Genomic DNA, 12,318 nt, shown 5'->3' with positions numbered 1-12,318 from the left:
ACACACATGAACAAATAAATAAATAAAACAAATACAAACGAACACGTATTAACAGAGAATATAGGTGATACAGACACTCCCCATACACACATGCACTTACAAAAGACACGACACATTGAAGGACACGCATGCGTAGACACATACAATAGGAATACAAAATACAAAATGGCTGATAGTTAGCAAGGTGAGACACACATAAGAAGGAAGGAAACAAAGGACCACTGATGAGGTCACAGAAGTGTGACGAAAGAACTCTGGCTGAAATAAGATTAAGATTAATGTAATATAAAGCTGAAGCAAATTAAAACCAAATATACAGTGCGTGTGTTTTTATTGGCTAAACTGGCAATATGACCATCCCCAAGTACAACAATATATATAAATATATATTCGTTTATTTGTTTCAGTCGTTTGGCTGTGGCCATGCTGGAGCACTGCCTTTAGTCGAGCAAATCGACCCCAGGACTTATTCTTTGTAAGCCTAGTACTTATTCTATCAGTCTCCTTTTGCCAAACCGCTAACTAACTGGGATGTAAACACACCAGCATCAGTTGTCAAGCGATGTTGGCAGGACAAACACAGACACACAAACATACATATATATATATATATATATACATATATATATATACGACGGGCTTCTTTCAGTCTCCGTCTACCAAATCCACTCACAAGGCTTTGGTTGGCCTGAGGTTATAAAAAGAAGACACTTACCCAAGGTGCCACGCAGTGGGACTGAACCCAGAACCATGTGGTTGGTAAGCAAGCTACTTACCACACAGCCATACCTACGCCTATATATATATATATATATATATAATTGCAGCATGGAAGGTGTTTATAAGCTGTTTAAAATAACACACAAAATCCGTTAGATTCACGTCAACATTTAAATTTAATCTGTCAAAATATTTTCGTCGCTTTGAAACTGCGACCTGTTCGCTGACAAAATTCTGTGCAGCACAGAATTTTGTCAGCGAACAGGTCGCAGTCTCAAAGCGACGAAAATATTTTGACAGATTAAATTTAAATGTTGACGTGAATCTAACGGATTTTGTGTGTTATTTTAAACGGCTTATAAACACCTTCCACGCTGCAATTGTTTTCGTTCCAGCACACGATCTCATATCAGGTCACTTGCTATGCAAGTACATCTCCATAATATATATATATATATATATAATTTATTAATTAATTGACAATTCCCTGCCCTATATCTATCTATCTATCTATCTATCTATCTATCTATATATATATATATATATATATATATATATATATATATATATACATATATATATGTATATATAGTTCTTCAGCAAGTCACTTTATTTTTAGTTAATTCAGTCTACTGAGCTGGTAATAATGAGTTGTACCTGTAATTCAAACGGCCAGCCTTATTACGTTCTACGTGACGTTGAATCTCTGAGACTTACGCTTGTCTGTGGAGTGCTCAGTCACTTGAAGGCTAATTTCACGAACAGGCTGTTCCATTAATCGAAACAACATGGAATCAACTCGTCGTCGTAACCGACGGAGAGCCAATAGCTAAGTTACATATTGAAAGACAGATTAATACATATAAAATTCGAAGGAAAAATAAAATATCTGTAAGAGTCATGTCCCTTGCAATGTTCTTTATACGAGTTGTCTCCAATGCTTCTTTCGAATGTTGGCAGACTGTAAATTTATTTATTTATTTTTATAATTTAAAAAGAAAAAAAAAAGTTGTTTCGTAACTTTGTGAATCTGTAAAACTATTTTTCATAGTTAATTAATATATAACTGAATAAAGTAGAATCGTAATTGCCTAGTAGGAAAAGGAGTTGAAATAGAGGGATTTTTTTCTTCATTCGGTTAATGGTTGTGCTACAATCATCATCGTCGTCATCATCATCATCATCGTTGTCCATGCTGGCATGGGTTGTACGGTTTGACCATGACTGGTAAGCTGATGGGCTGCACCAAACTCTAATGTGATTTGGTTTCTATGGCTGGATGTCTTTCCTAATGCCAACCACTCTGAGAAGGCAATAGGTGCTTTTACGTGCCAACAGCATGGGTGCCATTACGTGACACCAGTATCTGCCGTGACTACGATTTCAACAATGTTATTTTGATGGTGGTGGGTAGGGTGACGGATGGATGGGTAGTGGAAGCATCACCAAGTCAACCTATCAAAGTGAAAACCACATTATACAACAGAAGACAAGGAATTCTGCAAATTGTTGCTTGCAAAGGAAACATGAACAAGAAAAAGGGATCAGAGTAATTAGGGTTTGGATGAGATAACTTAGGATGTTTCAGTCATTAGGCGGTGGCCATGTTGGGGCACTGCCTTGAGGAATTTTAATCGAATGAATTGATCCCAGTCAATTTTTATTTTTAAAGCCTGATATTTATTCCATTGATGTCTATTGCAGAACTGCCAAGTTACAGGGACATAAATGTACCAACACCTGCCAAGTTACAGGGACATAAATGTACCAACACCAATTGTCAAGTAGTGGTGGGGGACAAACGCAGACACACAAAGACACACATGCATAGAATATATATACATATATACAAGCTTCTTTTAGTTTCCGTCTACCAAATCCAATCACGAACTTGAAACTATAGTAGGAGACACTTGCCTAAGGTGCAATGCAATGAGACTGAACATGGGAAATCGTGGTTGTGAAGCAAACTTCTTTACCACACAGTCACCTCTGTGCCCGTGCGGCATTTTAAAATTAATTTCATCAAAAGAGGAAAGTCAATGGTCAAGCCCTTTTCTCAGAGTGTCCAAGACTGATCACACCAGAGACCTGGCATCAGAAAAGGCTCTGCTAAAGGTACCGAAGGATTAGATAGATTGGTAAACAAAAATACCAACCAAGAACTGGTGGTGGGGTGATGTAATCGACTGACTTTTTTCCTTCTTAAATTGCTGGCCTTATATCTACATTAGAAACAATATTTTAACTCCCAAATCCAAGGCCTCTGCCAGGATGCGTACCTTCCTACATTGGACACTAAACTCCGCTTGCGAAGACCTGTCGAGGTAAGTGAAATCGAACTAATTCGACGGATGGCACCCATGCCAACGTCGTCTCCTTCATTGGAAACAGAAATTCAGCTTGCGAAGACATTTTGAGGCAAGTGAAAGCGTGATAGCACCGGTGCCCTGGCACTTGTGCCGGTGGCACGTGTAAGGACATTCGAGCGAGATCGTTGCCAGTGCCGCTGGACTGGCTCCCGTTCAGGTGGCACGTAAAAGACACCATTTTGAGCGTGGCCGTTGCCAGTACCGCCTGACTGGCCTTTGTGCGGGTAGCACATAAAAGCACCAACTACACTCTCGGAATGGTTGGCGTTAGGAAGGTCATCCAGCTGTAGAAACTCTGCCAATTCAGATTGGAGGCTGGTGCAGCCATCTGGTTCACCAGTCCTCAGTCAAATCGTCCAACCCATTCTAGCATGGAAAGCGGACGTTAAATGATGATGATGATGATGATGATGATGAAGTGGGGTGACTGCCACAGCAAGTGTCACCGGTCATTCTCAATCGCAGTCATGTTCACAAGGCATGGCTGAACACGCCATTTGTTCTGGGGTGTACTTCCTTCCCCCATCTGCTGCTTAATGTCCCCTTTTTTTCTTTTGTCTTTGTTTCCTTGTAATTAAATTGTAATTCAGTCTTTGTAAATAAAATTTAAGTTGTTGTTTAGCCCCGAGTCAGCCTTGATTGAGAAGACCTATGATCACAAGTGTTCCACTTGTGACAGTTTCTGAAAATCTATTGGACACTGTACATGTTGATTTATTTTGTTTAACCCTTTTGATGCCAACCCAGCTGAAACCAGCTCTGGCTCTGGAGTACAAATGCCTTGTTTTAATAAGTTTTGAATTAAAATCTTCCACCAAACTTTAGTCACAATTTATGTTCCTAACATTAGCTGAATGCTAACTAAGTTATTTTACTAAATTCTTTGTTATATTTAAAATAATTGAAAGAAACACAAAGCATCTCAAGAGAAATATGGTAAGAAAAGGGTTAACAAATGATTAATTTCACCATCTTGATACCAACCTGGCTGAAACTGCCTCTGGTTCTGTAGTTCAAATGTCTTGTTTCCAAAAGTTCTGAATTAAAATCTTCCACCAAATCTCAGAACAAATATGGTAAGAAAAGGGTTAATACGTCCTTCTGCCTCTGCAGATAATAGTGTTGTGATTCGAGAACTTGGCTGCTAGTTCCTCTTTTCAGCTGGTTTAGTAACCACTTACAGTAGTGCTTCTCAAATTTTTATAACTTCCTCTCCATCCCATTTTTTCAACAACCTCTTGGTATGATTAAGCAAAATTAAATGCATCACATGTACATAAGCACATACATGAACAGAAACCAGGATGTTACTTAGCACTACAAGTGCACTGGCTATTTTCATCGACAGTACCATCAAAATTACACTTCACTTTATTCTTTATAATCTACTAGCAGAAATACCCGGCGTTGCCCGGGTTAAAGAGAATAATGAAATCTAAAAACGCCGTCTAGACTATGCATCATCTTTATATATAGAGATGTATATACACACACGCACCCAAACACACGTATATATATGTATATCAATATAAATATATGAAAGTCAATGAAGTTTCGTAAAAGAACGTGATCATGTACATACTTTCTTGCTGTTGTGATTATAACACCTCATTGTAAACTATGTTCCTTGTTTTCCCTTGTGGAGCATATACAAATAGGTTTTTTGTTGCTGCCCACTCTTGAGCAGCCAACATACAGTTGTCCATGTGAGAAGCAGGGCTCTTCCAAGAGAAGACCAGCTACAGACAGTGTTTGACCCTGATATTTGTTTATGGACATGGCAAAAGTCACACGAAGGGGGAATTGTAGTCTTCTGAATGTAAAAGGAATGTCTGCTCCTGATGGAGTAAGAGGAATTCTTGGAATAAAGACGTCATCCCCTTTTGTACATCCAGAAAGAATGGTAGCCTCGATAACGTGTGACATCATTTTCTAAATAATGCTCATCTGTTATGTTCGGATTAAAATTTCATCAACATCAAAAATATATGAATTTTCATGGGAGTTATGGCCGTTATGCAAAGAATATAATTTCCAAATTTCATAAAGATCCATTCAGTACTTTTGACGTAGTTTTGGATAAGAAAACAAATGACTAATGTGTGTGTTTGTGTGCATGTGTATGTGTGTGTGATGGGTGTATATATGTATAGATATCTGTATGCATGTATATATGTATATATGTGTACATATTACATGTACATCTATATATATATACATCTACACATATGTATACATATACATGTATGTATAGATCTATATATATATATATACATATACGTGTACATCTATATGTATACATATACATCTCTCTCTCTCTCTTTCTCTCTGAAAGTATCTGTCATTACAGTATTGAAATGGTGTACATATACATGTATATGTATACATATACATCTCTCTCTCTCTCTCTCTTTCTCTCTCTGTGAAAGTATCTGTCACTACAGTATCGAAATGTGATTGTTTCAGTTAGTGGAATAGTTTCATTTTTAAAGTGAAAGTATTTGACATGAGTGTTTTTGTTTCACTTTTGACATGTAATACTTAAATAGTGGAGGAGATATTATGTTGCTGTGTGCTCGAACTCTGCAAGAAGTTAATAATTTTTTTTGACTAAAACACAACTGGAACCCTAAGTAAGGCATGTGTAAAATTTGAATGAAATTGGTTGCGTAGTTCTCGAGTTTTAGGGATTCACACAGACAGACAGACAGACAGACACACATTCTCATTTTTATATATATAGATAGATATACAGGGTTGGTATATATTTGGTTTTATTTAACTAAGCCAGCAAGCTGGCAGAATCATTAGCACATCAGATAGAATGATTAGATATAAAAATGATTGTCCATCACTATGTTCTGAGTTCAAATTCTGCCATGATCAACATCATCTTTTATCCTTTCAGGGGTCAATGGAATAAGTATTAGTTGAGTGTTGGGGTTGATGTAAATGACTAACCCCTTCCCCTAAAATATTGTAGGCCCACAGCAGAAAGGGCTTATTTACTTATCTATGTTTTCAATCTTTTCTTATTATTGTTGATGTTGTAATTGTTACTGTGGTTGTGGTTAACAAGCAGTTTATTATAATATTAAATTGCAGAAGGCGGCGAGCTGGCAGAAATGTTAGCACACCAGGCAAAATGCTTAGCAGTATTTTGTCTGTCTTTACATTCTGAGTTCAAATTCCGCCGAGGTTGACTTTGCCTTTCATCCTTTCGAGGTCGATAAATTAAGTACCAGTTGCGTACGGGGTCGATCTAATCGACTGGCCTCCTCCCAAAAAATTTCAGGCCTTGTGCCTAGAGTAGAAAAGATTGCAGTTTCAGCAGAAAAAGATTATAAGCAACATACAGTATTTAACTTCATCTCTCTAGATTCTGAGTTCAAACTTTGCTGTAGTCAATAAAATATTGACATCTATTCATTTCACTATACTCCTTCCTACAAAAATTGGTTGTATTTATTTTATTCATTATGCTAAATGCAGTAATGAACATTAGTTATTCACACTTAGAATTACTGAAGCATGGAATAAACTAACCGCTTCAATTGTTAGCTGTCAGGATACTACATCCTTCAAAACTTCCATGCTTCCTGAAATTCACCAACAGTACACCTGATGTCCCCATCTTTTTTTCTTAAACAACTCATTAACTGTTCACTTCCTGTGCATTATCCTATGTACTGTTCATGCACTTTTGGCAATTTTTTTCAGATGAGCTGTAGTACACTGAGTTCCATATACGATAAGTTCATTATTAACCCTTTCGTTACTGTATTTATTTTGAGATGCTCTGTGTTTCTTTCAATTAATTTTAAATACAACAAAGAATTTAGTAAAATTACTTAGTTATCATTAAGCTAGTGTTAGGAACATAAATTGTGACTAAGGTTTGGTGGAAGATTTTAATTCAGAACTTTTGAAAACAAGACATTTGTACTACAGAGCCAGAGGTGGTTTCAGCCGGGTTGGTAACAAAAGGGTTAAATTAATCATTTGTTAACCCTTTTGTTACCATATTTCTGTTGAGATGTTCTGTGTTTCTTTCAATTATTTTAAATATAACAAATAATTTAGTAAAATAACTTTGTTATCATTCAGCTAGTGTTAGGAACATAAATTGTGACTAAGGTTTGGTGGAAGATTTTAATTCAAAACTTATGAAGACAAGACATTTGTATTCAGAGTCAGAGCCGTTTCAGCTGGGCTGGTAAGGAAAGGGTTAAGGCATTAAGTACTCATAGAGAAACGCATTGGTTCAGCTACTAAGGGATCATTATTGTGTAAATGGTAGACAAAAATATTCCAAACATGTATGAGAATCTATTCGTTTATTAAACTAATCATAGTGAGAAAAACCCAACATTGAATATAGGAACGTGTGTGCGTGCGTGTGGAGGCATGTGGCTTAGTGGTGAGGGTGTTGGATTCATGAATGTAAGACTGTGGTTTCAGTTCCTGAACCAGGCAATGTGTTGTGTTCTTGAGCAAAACATTTCATTTCGCACTACTTCATTTCAACTCAGCTGGCAAAAATGAGTAATCTGTGATGGACTGGTGTCCCATCCAGGTGAGGGATCTATATGCCATGCAAATTGGGAAACCGGCGCTATGAGTCTATATAACTCAAGAAGGAACTTTGCTTACTTATTATATATACATATATATATATATATATATATATATATATATATATACTTGTATATGATGTATTGTGAATTTATGGAAAGAAAACCCATAAAACTCAATAATTTTAATAAAAATGGAGAAGAGAAGGTGTTAAAATATATAAGAGAATTTTAATTCATGCAGACGATCGTTACGTACAGATATAAAAAATCATGCAAATTCATGGTTGAATTGAATTAATTAAATTAAATTAAATTAAATTAATTATATATCACTGTACTCTTCAGTGCAAGAAATATAAACAAAATTTTGTTACAAAGGACTTGAGAAAGGAAAAAGCAAAATAGGATCTAGGAGATTCATATTTATCCTTATGAGAAAAAAAAGATATGTGTGAGTCCAGTTAGGTATTAACTATAGTTAAAGTTCCTTGGATCATAGGGTGACATGCTATGCTTGTGGAGACCTATTGAGTCAAGTATATCAACATCAGCAATATCAAAATCAAATCAAATGGAAATTGTAGTTGTGAGCCCCATGCTGGTAGCATGTAAAAAGTACCATCTGAATGTGGCCGATGCCAGTTTCGCTTTGACTGGCTTCCTTGCCGGTGGCATGTAAAAAGCCACCATCTGATCATGGTTGATGCCAGCTCCTCTGGCCCCGGTGCTGGTACCATGTAAAACGCACCTACTACACTCTCGGAGTGGTTGGCATTAGGAAGGGCATCTAGCAGTAGAAACAGGGGCCTGGTGCAGCCTCCTGGCTTCCCAGACCACAGTTGAACCGTCCAACCCATGCCAGCATGGAAAACGGATGTGAAACGATGATGATGATGAGATAGTAATATTTGTACTTTGGCAACATACCAAAGAACAAGCCCTCTGAGTGGTCATACGACCTACTAGAAACAATAGCTGAACATCCCTGATAATACTCTTTAAAAAGATGAGTCATACATATTCAAGATAATGTAGCTTTGGATTAGAAGTACTTTAAGCAAAATCTGAATGAGACGATCAGAGCTTAAATTTATTTGATTATAGGTTTGCTCAATCAGGGTTGACTTGGGGCTAAACAATAATGACATTAATCATGATAGTAATATTACTAGTGCTGAATGTAAAGTTGGTCTGGAGGACATTTGGTACTAAAAATATGAATAATTGAACTTTGACTGTAGCAAAGTTTCTAGAATGTTATCTCTATACTAGCTGGGTCCACTGATGGTTATAAATATAAACATAGTCTTAAAACTATAGGACATGACAAGGACATGATACATTTTCAATTGCTTAGGATGTGAAAAAATATTAGCAATTGAACTGAAGTGAAATGCTAGCAACCACAGATGAAAAGTGTGTCACAGGCTCAAATGGACAGAAGCAGCTTTAATGCTGCAGTTCTTGTAAAAACATGATTTCTTGCAAAGACACAAAACTGAATTAGTTAGTTGGCACTCCATCGCTTACAACGTCGAGGGTTCCAGTTGATCCGATCAACGGAACAGCCTGCTCGTGAAATCAACGTGGAAGTGGCTGAGCACTCCACAGCCACGTGTACCCTTAACGTAGTTCTCGGGGATATTCAGCGTGACGCAGTGTGACAAGGCTGACCCTTTGAATTACAGGCACAACAGAAACAGGAAGTAAGAGTGAGAGAAAGTTGTGGTGAAAGAGTACAGCAGGGTTTGCTACCATCCCCTGCCGGAGCCTCGTGGAGCTTTAGGTATTTTCGCTCTATAAACACTCACAACACCCGGTCTGGGAATCAAAACCGCGATCCTATGACTGCGAGTCCGCTGCCCTAACCATTGGGCCATTGCGCCTCCACACAAAACTGAATTATAATAAATAGAAATTAACATTGTAACATCATTCCTTTCTCAAGTGTATAAGTTTCGTAAGGGAAGGGAAATGGCTCATAATTGGTTTACATGATATATTCACTAGAATCTTTCTCTGGCACTGCATCCAAAAATGACTGCAATATGTTTCTTTAAAGTGGTTTGTTTGGAGTCGGAAATGTTTCAGGCAAACTTCTTGACATAAGATTGAAGAAGTCATTTGTTTTCAGAGAAATGCACCTTGCTTAAGAGTATAAGAGTACAATGCAAAGGCAACATCATAGAAATGTATTCCTGAGGCCCCAATTATTCAAACATGAAATCATTCAGTCATTTTACGATCTGTCTTCAGGATTAAGCTCAAAACCATTTTGTTTCTTTGTTACTCTATGACAAAGGGTAAAGTTTTTAAAACATCAAATTACTCAGTCCTCGATGCAAAAGATCTTATGAAACACTTTAAATTTCATTCTATGATCTGATTATATCTAACACTGATCTTTAATTTTTTTTCCCAATTCCAGATTTTTACCAGTTTAAACAGTGGTTTCAGTGAACCATTCACATATGTCTCCGTCCGTCCACTAGAATAGCTAGAGTGAGTGCTGCCCAGGGTGGCCCTTCCGTTTTCCACCCCTAGACCCCACAAAAAACACATATTGCCTATAGCAGACCCAAAAGTGGTGCCCCTTTAAAAGTTCCACCTGGGGTGGACTGTCCTTACCCCCCACTCCTAACTACATTAGTGCATCCATCTATTCATCTTCTTTACTCATCATTTCTAGGAGAGTCATGGAGTTAGAGTCCTCAGGCAACTTCTTAGGGTCCTATCAGAAGCAACTGTCATTAAACATTCCAGCTGGATTCTTAAACAACACCAACTGAGATAATGGATATCATCCTACCAACTCATTGTTGGTTTGTCCCTAGGTACATTATTTACATTATTTACATTTGACGGATATTTGTCCTCATCTTGTTTGTTGTTAACACAACGTTTCGGCTGATATACCCTCCAGCCTTCGTCAGGTGTCTTGGGGAAATTTTGAACCTGGGTTCTCATTCCTAACGATGTTACTATTATTATATTATTATTATTATTACTATTATTAATCAGGTCGCTGCCGTGAATCGTAGTGGTTAAGAGCGCGGGCTACTAACCCAAAGATTCCGAGTTCGATTCACGGCAGCGACCTGATTAATAATAGTAATAATAATAATAATATAATAATAGTAACATCGTTAGGAATGAGAACCCAGGTTCAAAATTTCCCCAAGACATCTGACGAAGGCTGGAGGGTATATCAGCCGAAACGTTGTGTTAACAACAAACAAGATGAGGACAAATATCCATCAAATGTAAATAATGTAAATAATTCCTCATCTCTTAAATATAGAACTTGTCCCTAGGTCTCCTGCTCATAGACTTGGCTTGAAGAATCTGTCTGATGATTCTTTCCTAAGACATTCTAATCACATGTCCATAGTACCAGAGTTGTGCAACCTAGAAAGACTCTCTGATCTCTGAGCTATGTGTGTCTATATGCATTGATATTGAAGAGGTTTCCAGATAAGCAGAATGCTAAGCACCATGATACAGATTTGAAATTAGGCTAATGAAAGTGTAAACATAAGTCAATCATTGTTTTGTACAGGGTGTCCACAAAGTCTGGGTACATGAAGTAAATACAATCATAACATAAACAATTAAATATAAGAAACAATAATTTCTTAAAGCATGTGAAGAAAGAAGATAAAGACTTATTTTCTTGTTATGTTTCCATTATATGACATCTGTTAAAAATATTGATATTAAGATATGAAGATATTAATAGCCACGTGATATAAAATCATTTCAAGGATAGTCAGATAAATATTTTATAGTATTTAAAGATGTGAATTTCGATTAAAAGTATTTTTTTTTTTTACTTTTCATTTATTTACTGTAGTTAGTTAAAAATTCAGACGATAAAACGGAAATATTTTTATAAATTGAAAATGCTCAGGTGGAATTATGCAAATTAGAAAAAAAAAAAATTGTAGAAAAAAATTTTGAAATTCAAGTTCATATTGGAATTTCATTAAAAAAAACTGAAATTTAAATTTGAATTCATAAATAATTTTTTTTTTTAAATATAAACATTTTTTAAACTGAATTTCAATTTACTTTTAAATGTCCAGTTCAAATTCTTCTTCTTAATTTTCAGTTTTAGCCAATTTGAAAAAGAGACCAAAAAAATGTTGACTTGGAATATCCACTCTTACCAGTGGTTCTCAACTATTTTTGGCCTATGGACTCCTTTGATTCCCATATAACTCTACTGGAACCGCACGGCCATTTGGTGTTTTAAAAAAATTGTATCATGTTTTTATAATTAAATATTATTAAGAATAGTATAAAAAAAAATGTTAAAATAAGGTGCCAGAGTGGCTGTGTGGTAAGAAGTTTGGTTCACAACCACATGATTCCGGGTTCAGTCCCACTGCATGGCACCTTGGGCAAGTGTCTTCTACTATAACCTTGGGCCAACCAAAGCCCTGTGAGTGGATTTGGTAGACGGAAACTGAAAGAAGCCCATTGTATATATATCATCATCATCATCGTTTAACGTCTGCTTTCTGTGCTAGCATGGGTTGAACAATTCTACAGCTGGATGCCCTTCCTAATGCCAACCACTCCGAGAGTGTAGCGGGTGCTTTTACGTGCCACCGGCACGAAGGCCAGTTAGGCGGTACTGGCAACGG

At 36.7% G+C, this 12,318-nt stretch overlaps 1 protein-coding gene across 3 annotated transcripts in view; it reads right to left on the bottom strand.

Moving 5' to 3' along the window:
• The window catches only part of LOC106876002 (ectonucleoside triphosphate diphosphohydrolase 1), a 66,149-nt gene that overhangs the window by 32,019 nt on the left and 21,812 nt on the right, over positions 1-12,318 (bottom strand). The window contains exon 1 of one of the 3 annotated variants that reach the window (XM_014924355.3): positions 4,077-4,326. The exons of the other annotated variants lie outside the window; for them this stretch is intronic. The gene's annotated coding sequence lies outside the window, so the exon portion shown is untranslated. Of the gene's footprint in view, positions 1-4,076; positions 4,327-12,318 lie in introns of those variants that run through there. 3 annotated transcript variants of the gene reach the window in all.

The sequence above is a fragment of the Octopus bimaculoides genome, chromosome 2, assembly GCF_046866305.1.
Source record: "Octopus bimaculoides isolate indiv1 chromosome 2, ASM4686630v1, whole genome shotgun sequence".
Lineage (NCBI taxonomy): Eukaryota > Metazoa > Mollusca > Cephalopoda > Octopoda > Octopodidae > Octopus > Octopus bimaculoides.
Note: the sequence above shows the minus strand (reverse complement) of the source record. Positions and strands in the feature narration are given on the sequence as shown.